The sequence below is a fragment of the Mustela nigripes genome, chromosome 12 (genome assembly GCF_022355385.1).
Source record: "Mustela nigripes isolate SB6536 chromosome 12, MUSNIG.SB6536, whole genome shotgun sequence".
Lineage (NCBI taxonomy): Eukaryota > Metazoa > Chordata > Mammalia > Carnivora > Mustelidae > Mustela > Mustela nigripes.
Genome location: NC_081568.1, coordinates 109,872,189 through 109,882,845, shown reverse-complemented (window position 1 = coordinate 109,882,845; position 10,657 = coordinate 109,872,189). Strand labels below are relative to the sequence as shown.

Here is a 10,657-nt window from a genome sequence, read left to right as displayed (position 1 = left end):
CTTTTTTTTTTTTTAATTAATTAATTTATTTTAGAGAGCGAGAGCAAGCACAAATCGGAGAGGGGCAAATGGAGAGGGAGAGAGAGAATCTCAAGCAGACTCTCACTAAGCACAGAGCCTGCTGCCAAGATCATGACCTGAGCTGAAACTAACAGTCAGATACTAGCCTACTGAGCCACACAGGCACCCCAAGGGGAGATTCTTTCAAGTAACATCTACAAGAAGATGGCTTCCACCTAGAGCAGAGAACACGGCAGCATCATTGCAACAGAAAGCTTTGCTTTCTTTATCCATGTATCTGCCCCAGAGGTCACACACAACAGTGGCTGGGTCTGCTGACTTGCCACAATTATGGGCAAGCAATTATGGACTTAAAGCAACTGTAGAAATGGTTATAAGGTAAGCTCATATTCACTCTGAGGATATACATATTTTGTCAAAATATGTATCTATCATAATCGTAAGCTTCAGAATAAGTAGGGACTTTTCACAGCATATTCCTGTGTGAATACTTTGAATAGGACAGAATTAGTCTTTACTTTCCCTTACTAAGAAGCAGGGCCTTACTGAAATTCTATTTTCATGCACCTAAAATTATCTAAACGTTCAGCAAGATGAATGTGAAAATTAGTTTATTCAGACATTGACTATTTAGAAATGGTCTGAATTTTATTAAACTCTGAACAAAATTAAAATCAGTTTTGTTAGTTTATAAAGACAATTTGAGAACACAAAAAAAGTGATGCTATTAAAGTTATGTTATATTGTGTTTTCCTGAGTATATCACTGTTATGTCTAAATTTTAGGAAAAGAGCTCAGGCAGAACAAAAAATTAAACTGTTTTTATATTGAGGGTAACTCTGTTTCTATATTTTTTGAATAAATGAATGAAGGAATGAAGGTATCCTGACAGGAAGGAATGATAAAGGAAGAAGAAAGAGACGGAGGGAGGAAGGGAAAGAGTAAGCAAGATCAGATCAGAAGGTAAGGATCAGAGCCTGGATATAAAAAACAGTAGAGTCAGAAGGGAGTTTATATATGAGTAAATGGCAAGACTAAGAAACTGGCCTTGATGAAATAGAAAAAGTAACAGCATTTAAATGTAAGAAATGATGAAGAACTTGCTTCCATAAAGGTGATGTTGAATTATAATATATCCAAGAAGAAATACTTTAGGGTAATAACTACGTCCTAGGTGTTGCAGTGGAAGGGTGGAATAAATGTAACTGAAGGTTTTTTTCTTCTTTTTTTAATAAAAAGAAATAACATAAAATCATGGGCTAATGTTTTGGTGGGTTATCAATTACCTTGAGAATTTACCAAAAATGACAAAGAAACTCTAGGTAAATGAAAAAACGGAGAGTCAAGTGTCAAAGTTATTGGTCCACTAAAGAGACCAAATGCCCTCATCCTTCTTGTATTGGAAATAGTATACATTACGGAAGATGAAATTATTTAAATACTTGTATTAAATGCGTTTTTTAAAAAGTCAATTATTTTTTGAGCTGCACTTATATGCCAGGTATTGTGTTAAAATACACTTTTAATAGTTGCTCAATTATACTAAATCAGATTTCTATATAGCCTTAAGCCCCTTCCTCATTTATTCCTCCACTGAGATATTTCCTTCAGTGTAATGGTAAAATATCGTCCTTCAGTAACCTTGGACTTTAATATATCACTGACATAACGACAGAAGCAATTACATGGTGTGAAAAGCTTGAGTTGCTTCATAACACACTTCCTAATTTCCTGTTTTGTTAGTATTAATGCTAAAGCAGGAAGACACTCAATTTAAAATGAAATTTATGGAACATGTGAATGATGTCTTTATATTAAATGTTATCTTTATATTAAATTGTTATCTTTCAACAAATAAATTGACAAATTACATTATCCATTATAATAAAATCAATATCATTTTTGGGACTGGTAATATTCATTACAATTTGACAATAAATACTCAAGTGGAAATAAAAATCACAAATTTTGCTTATTTTACATTAGAAAGTAGATATTCTCAAAAAGCTCTCTTTGAAGTTTGTTCAACAAAATATATGTGATTACTATCTCAAACTACTTTAAATAAATTGATAATTGAAGTAATATTCCTAACTGTGGTAATATTCTTTAATGTAAGGCAATATTTAAATTTATTCTAGTATGAATATGTAAATGCAAGTTTCCATCCTTCAGTGATGAAAACTGTGTTACGATGAGACAATCTATTTGCTTTATATACTGAAAGAATTTTGACTTTTCCATTACTATTACAAAACAGAAGAAAACACAAATAGGACTGTTGCTGAGAAAAGTTTCAAGATAATTTTTCTGCTCCTCTTTTTCTACATAGACACAGAATAGTGAGTAAAAATTATGGTTTCTGTCTCTTTTTTTTTTTTTTAAGATTTTATTTATTTGACAGACAGAGATCACAAGTAGGCAGAGAGGCAGGCAGATAGAGAGTGAGAGAAGGAAGCAGGCTCCCTGCTGAGCAGAGAGCCCGACGTGGGACTGGATCCCAGGACCCTGAGATCATGACCTGAGCCGAAGGCAGCGGCTTAACCCACTGAGCCACCCAGGCGCCCCGGTTTCTGTCTCTTAATATGAACTGAATAAGAAACATTCACTATTAATACAGGATACTAGGATGAATTTCCAGAAAATCAGCCCATTCATTTATTCATTCTCTCATGCAGTAGGTATTTACTGAGCACTGACTTTATGAAACTCTCAGACTCTGTGGAATGAGACACACAAAAGAGAAGCAATTTCTCCCCCCACTGGATTTCTGGCAAGAATTGGAATGTATTCAACTGAGATTAAGTCAAATATAAAGATACAAGCAAAGAGAAAAAGCTTTAAGAAAACAGAACTTTAATACAGGAAAAAAAGATACATAGCTACATTTAGTATGATAAAAAATACTAAAAATAAAATACAATAGAAATGTCCTTGAAAAGAAAAAAATATATATATACATCTATAATAAAACAGCAGCTAGATATTACTTTTTTGTAAATTACTGAATATTTATAATCTAACCTTAAAGTAAACTAAAATGACCTATTTTGGAAAATAAATTAGGTTAGAGAAACATTTAAAAAATCTGCCTTTTGCAAGACTACCAAATGCAAATCTCCTGATTGCTTTGTACTATATTCATCATGAATATGAATGTATAAAACAACTGAAATATAACATCAAAATAAAATATAGTAAAAGTATATTTATCACACTAGGCCCTAGATAATTTCCTAAAGATATCTTTGTGGAAGATATTTTAATCAGCCATGAAACTAAATGGTGTTCCAATTTGCAATGGAATTTGAATACCTTAATGATATTTTCTATTAAGATATAATTTTAAATATTATCATTACTTTTCAATGCTGTATTAAACATCTGGCAAGTTACCAATAGTAGTATTTTTGGATTTGAATGAAATAGTTTAATGGCTTTTTCTTTCTAGTCAAATTAGCAAGCAGGAAAATCATTGATAATGTTACTGTGGTGATTGATACTGATAATGAAGATAACTGAATGAATTAGCAGGTGATGGTCTAAATTTCCAGAAGGAATTTCTATGGGTTCTCAACATCTCCAAATCTATACAGGAAGTTGAGACAAGAAGTCAGTACTTCTGGGATGTCTTACTGCCTTCCTGCTATCTTCTGATGTCTTACTGAAACTAGACCTGAAATAGGAAGATTCATCTGAAATTCCTTCAAGGAAAGATCTTCCTTTAGATTCTGTAAATGTTCAGAAAGACTCGGTTAGATTAGCCATTGAAAATCTTCATAGAAAGGAGTTGAAAGAGAAAGAATCACATCCATACATGGATCATAGTCTAAACATCCAATCAGAAAAAGACATTCAAGAAGTAAAGAATATAAAGGAAATAGACTTGTCTTTGTCAGAAGACAAGCATCTTTTTGCTCTCATACTCTGAGGATTTTGAAGTGTCTTCTTTTAAGAAAGACATTTCAGCTGAATTGTACAAACATGACTTCAGGTGTCATCTTTGTTGTCACTCAGGAAAGACTCAGTGTTGCAAAGACAAATCACAGCCAACCAGAAACTCTACAAGTAGAGCCATTAGCTTTGGCAGTGATGATGAAATTAGTGAGTGCCTCAGTGAGAAAAGCCTTTCTGTTCATAGGAGTGTCCACTTGGAGGGGCTGTTTGAACTCAAGTACCCTACTGAGCTTATGAAAAGTAAGGAGCTCAATGATATAGAGCATGGACAGGGAATTACAGAATTCCATTCCTTGGTTTCAGTTTCTGTGGTAGAAGAGTTACATGATTTCCATATTGGTGATAGAGTGTTGACTGGCAATGTTCAGCCAGAAACTCTTCCATTCAAAGGTGTGACTAGTTTTGCTAAAGGATTTTGGGCTGGAGTGGATAAAGCTGAAGGAAATAAAAATGGAACATATGATGGCATTGTATACTCTGTGTGCAAAGAGAAGCATGGTACTTTTGCTCTTCCTCAGAAAGTATCTCACATTCCAGAAAACTTTGAGGACTATGTACACATAAATAAAGATGAAGAGTCTTATTGAGATGGACAGTATCAATTTCATAATCAAGAACAAAAAGATATAGTGGATTCAAAGTCTGACAAAGAAAAGGATGCAGTTGAATATTTTTATGAGAACTCTCTAGTATGCATGATATAGAAGCCCCACTTGATTGAAGCCTTAAAATAGAAACAGACAACATTCAGGACATTTCTGGGGTACTTGAAACCCATGTTTACCAGCAGTCTTTGGTGGATTCACTGATCTGTTTAAAGGAAAACAAAGACCTTGTTTCTGCTGCCATAGAAAGTGTTTCCATTGCTCTAGAAGGCAATATTTTAGATAATAACTTTTCTGAAGAGTTAAGAAGAAATAGCAGCTTACAGAAATGGAAGAGAACCTATATCCCAAGGTGTCAGAAAAGCTTTCTACTCTGCTTCTGGATCTTTTAATGAGAGAAAAGAACCAGTTGGAAGCTCAGTTGAGGTCATCACAAAGTGAGGGGAAAAAGTCAAAGCAACAGCTAGAACAAGTCAGCTTACTGACAAACACTTTACTAATAGTCTTTGTGAAGGACATGGTCAATCAACTACAAGAAATCAAAAAAGTTAGGAATGGAAAAATCCAACTTAGCAATCAGGAGCTTGTTGATGATGATAAAATAAAAGTACCACCCCAAGCCCTATCCCCAAATCTTGAGGAACATTCATCAAGTGTTCCAGCTTGCTTCTTAAGGTTTGAATTGGAAAATGAAAAAGAAGAGATTTCTCACCAGATATATACCCCAGACCTGAGAGGCCAGTATTTGGCACCAGTAGGCAGGAAGAGGCAGGAAGAACTTGTGAAGAGACTTGCCGAACTTGAGATCAGCCGGGGGTTCCTGAGTGTGTAAGGGGGTGATCAGGAAGAGCTCCTCAGAAGCCATGTGAAACACTATTGGCAGTCTCACATACAATAGAGGAAGTAGAAATTCTTGCCCATAATGCAGCAGAAGAACTTTGGAAATGGAAAGAATTAGGTCATGATCTTCATAGCATTAGCATTCTTATTACAAAACTGGTTGGCTGTGCTAGTAAGGGTCTAGATTTAGAAAGCACTAATGAAAGGGTCTACAAACAAGTGGTTTTTGACTTAACAAAACAAGACCTTGATCAGAGACACTATTGACATTCTGAATCAGATCACTGAGAAACAGGAGAATACTAATTGTGTGACATCTTGCAAATAAACTGAACATTGAGCGCTTAAAAAAAGAAAAAAAGGCATGTCATGCGATGATAGGTTATAAAGAGGGGGAAATGGAAGAAAAAAAATCAGAATATTGGTACTTCTTGGTGTTTTCTGAGTCTTGCAAGAAAGAATAGAGGTAGAAATAGAAGGCACTAATTCTGTCCTAAAAGTTTCTTTCTACTTCTGACCTGCAATCAAAATTGACTGAGAGTTCCACAGTCTGTAGTTTCCAGGGTTAAAAAGACTAAATTGTAAGGGTTATTATGATGGTTTTGAAGCTACAACTCTAACAGGAAGTAATTCAGTGACATGCTTTTGCCAAGTACCTTCCTTTGAGTGTTTTCCACAAATAAGTGTAGGAGCCTACAACAAAATTGCTTTAAGACAGCAGCAGGCAAAGCCAAATTGCTTTAAAACCTTTAAACTAAAGGCCAGGGTATGAACAGCGTTGTAGAGGCCAGTAGAAAAAGAATAGAGACTTTAAGACTTCAAACTCAAAGATTTTATCTAGACAAGATCCTTGACTGTGACTGCATATAATTTACCAGAAAGATACAATTCTTTCCCGTTGAAGGTTATAAATCCTCATTCTGACAAACTCAGGTTTTACCTAATCAAACAGATGTGGACAGAAGTGATATATGTCATTATAGGGCAGAGTCAGTATATGGTTCTTTTCCCTCTATTTCAAGAAATACAATGCTATAAAGAGAGCTTGAGTCCTAGAATGAAGTCAGTGTGGGCTATGACCATCTATCAATAGATTTGTGATTGAAAATATATAAACATTTGTTACTGTCAAATCTGACATTTTGGGATTCTTTATTACCACAACATATCAATCTGATTTTATATAAAGTCTTATTACCTTGGGAAGCCAAGAGAATGTTCAAAAGATAGTAATTGGCCTGTTATCTCAATTATTACATATGGGTCTTCATTATGGAAATAAAAGACAGCAAGCATAATGAGAGATATGAAAGGCTGGGAGTGGGGAAAATTTGATCAAAGGCACAAGGGGGAATGATTCCCATAATTTTTGAAAACTGGGATAAGTACTGAGGAAATTAACTAGAATCCACGAAAGTATTGGTAGCATTCTGAGGTTAATTCTACGTGTCAACTTGGCTAGGCTATAGTACCAAACATCAGTCTAGAATTTGCTCTGTAGTGACTTTTTTAGATATGATCAATATTTTAGATATGATTAATATTTTTAGATGTGATTAATATGATTAGTATGAATATTAGATCTAGTAGTCTTTGAATAGAATAGATTACCTTTCATAATTTGAGTGGGCCTCATGCATTCAGTTGACAGCCTTAAGAGAAAAGGTGTCCATACCCCTACTGGACTATGGTATTTGGAGTATAATTTTTTCTACAAAGCAGATGAAATAAAAATAATGGTCTTGGGTTACCACAATTGTCAGTGAAAATACATAGTAAATGGGAAAAGATCAATTCTAAAGGATAAAAATAGGGCAGATACTATAATTTAAAAAAATTAAGCTACTTTTTGGAACAGTTTTAGGTTCAAAGAGAAATTGAGCAGAACGTACACAGAGTTCCTATATACCCTGTCTCTATTACATGCATAGCCTCCACATTATCAACATCTTCCTACAGAGCACTACATTTGTTATAACTGATGAGCCTACATAGACACATCATTGTCATTCAGAGCACATAGTTTATTTATTTATTTATTTGAAGATTTTATTTATTTATTTGACAGACAGAGATCACAAGTAGGCAGAGAGGCTGGCAGAGAGAGAGGGGAAAGCAGGCTTCCCTCACTGGAGCAGAGAGCCCAATGCGGGACTTGATCCCAGGACCCTGAGATCATGACCTGAGCTGAAGGTAAAGGCCCAACCCACTGAGCCACCCAGGCGCCCCTCAGAGCACATAGTTTAATTGGGTTCGCTCTTGGTATTATATATTCTGTGGGTTTGAACAAATGTATATTGACATGTATCCACCCTGAATATGATCATACCAGAGTACTTTCACTGCCCTAAAATTCTCTGGGTTCTGCCTATTCACTGCCTCCAATACCGTTGCCCCATTTCCCTAAATAGAATTACTGATCTTTTTATTGTTTCCATAGTTTTGCCTTTTCCAGGCTGAGAAGGCTTTCATATCACTATGAAGTTTGATCAGAGTGAAGGTCAGAGGGAAAGAATGTTGGATGAAAGCATCATGGATGGCTTTGTAGTAAATGGAAAGTTTGGCAAGACCAATATAGAGTCCTTAAACTAAAGTCAGACAAAAACAAGGCTCATGTTTCCCAGGAATAGTCTGTCTTAGCACCATGGGAAGGAGTGTAGCCTCAGTGAAAACACAAAGATGAATTTCAAAGAGCAGCATTTAGAGTTTGTGCTCAATGGTGCTACCTGTACTAGGAGGTCTGGAAGTAAAAATCAAGGTAGACAGAAACCATTACCTATCTGCTTGGTGGATTAAAATCAGATTAACAGCTTTATATTATTCTTCACCCTTTGAATCATTTTCCTTTTTAAAAAAATTTATTTCTTTTATATAATCCATGTAGTAATTAAACAATGGCCTTTCCTTCAAATCTACACTTTTACCCTCTTTCATTTTTTTTTTTCCAAATTTTCTTTCCTTTCCTTTTCTTGTTTTCCTTTTTTTTTTTTTTTTTGTAAGAACAAGTTTTCCTAAGAATGGATTGGCAGACAGGTTTTTGATGGTGGTCACTTAGTCCAGAAGGTCACTGAAGTCTGAGCAGAAGCAAGTTTTTGCTAGTTCCTGTGAGAACCAGATACTAACAATGACATATTCATCTGAATTCACTTCTGCACAAGTATTGTTTCCTGACCATTTCACCACACTATCTATTCTCATCTCCAGAATTCAGTAAATCTTGGGCAGTAAAGGTTAATCCTAACAAAAAGTATATAAGTTGACTCTTTTCTGAATACATTAGACTTTTTTTTTTTTAACTAGAAGGCTATGAATAATCTTAAACCTTTTTATATGTGCAACATAAAATAATTTGAAAGCATATCAATCACAGAATCTATATAAAGAAGGATTATTGATATGCTCTTTTTTTTCCCCTCTCTCTCCTATCTGTAGAGTTTTCCATTAAATTGGATTTTATAGGATGTAAATGCCATGACGTATAAGCTATAAAGGTTAGGTCTGATTACGACTCAGTCAAAGAGGCTTACTTTTAATATTTTGGTCAATAATACATAAGGTTCTATAGTTTAGTTGATAGGCCCTTTACTGCTGATAGAAATCCTCATATGTATTATGTGCACACTGATCTAATAAAAAAACATAACTTGAAATTCACTGAGTCAATTGTTTTTAAATTAACTAATTTGGGGATGCCTGGGTGGCTCAGTTGTTTAAGCCATTGCCTTCAGCTCAGATCATGATCCCAGGGTCTTGGGATAAAGTCCCACACTGGGCTCCTTGCTCAGCAGGGAGCCTGCTTTTCTCTCTACCTCTACCTGCCACTCTGCCTGCTTGTGCTCTCTCTCTGACAAATACATAAATAAATAAAATCTTAAAAAAAAAATTAACTAATGCTATGGATTGAATGAGTCCCCCAAAATTCATACACTGAAACCCCAAACCCTAATATGATGATATTTGGGAGTGGGGTATTTAGAAGGTAATTAGAGTTAGACGAGGTCCTGAGAATAGGGTTCTCATGATGGGATTAATGCCCTTATCAAAAGAGGTGAAGACACAGCTCTGTCTGCCTGCACCAAGCAAAAATCATATGAGGACATAACCAGGAAGACGGTTTTCAGCAATACCTTGACCATGGTGGCACCCTAATCTTGATCTTCTAGCCTCTAGAAGAGCCATGTGAAATAAATGTTGTTTAAGCCATTCAGTCTATGCTAATTTGTTACAGTAGCTCATACTGAGATGACTGGTTAAATTCAAATGTAACATCCTTAATACAAACTTAAACATCCAACATAGAATTTAATTTGATCTTTAATCTCTCCTTCCCTACCTGGCTGTCCTTCCTCAGTGAAGCGAATGAGAGTGCTTTGAGGAAAATAACAACTATTTTATATATTGTAGATCTAACTGGATCTTCATGGGTAGCTTCTGGTCTCACTTAGGCCACACTTCAAAGCAAAACTCAAGATTTCATCACATTCCAAAATGAGTTTATGGAAGTTTTAACAGCTTTTGTGTCTATTTGGAGAAGGAAATTTATTTTGTCTGCCATATCACATAACCTCACCTTCCATCTAAACATCTTGATTTTTTCCCTAAATTCTATTTTTCTTCCAGATGCATCGCTGGCCTTGTCTTCTGGGGTCAAACCTCTTAATCTTCTCAACAATTCCAAATGGCTAAATAAAAGCCATTTAGAGTAAATACCCAGTAGTGCAATTGCTGGGTCATAGGGCAGTTCTATTTTCAACATTTTGAGGAACCTCCATGCTGTTTTCCAGAGTGAAAAAAAAAAAAAACCATTTAGTGAGGTGAACCTATTTTTCTCATGAAATAATTCAGGATCTGCTCATTAAAATTAACAAAAACTTCCAGAAGTAGGAATGCTAAACCTAACTGAGCCTCCTATATTTTATCTGGCAACCCCACCTGGAGATCTGACTCCCATATCCAAAACACTTTATCTAATGAAAATTAAGTGTTTTAGATTGGAATCTTAGCTCTTACATGTGTAAACTGTATGATAAACTAATCTCAATAATCACATCTATAAGATGGGGATTAGGATAAGATTTATTCATGAAGTTGTTCTCAGTAATAATGGAGATAATGCAGGTAAAACACTTTTCATGGTACTTGATATATCATAAGAGTTCAATATACTTTAGCTATTATTATATAAGATAAGGGTAACATTAGACAGTTTGCTCATTTAATACCAGATATTGGAA

General features: G+C 35.0%; 1 pseudogene; it reads left to right on the top strand.

Moving 5' to 3' along the window:
• Positions 1–919: 919 nt before the first annotated feature.
• LOC132027590 (centrosome-associated protein 350-like) lies at positions 920–5,690 on the top strand (annotated as a pseudogene).
• The last annotated feature ends 4,967 nt before the right edge of the window (positions 5,691–10,657 follow it).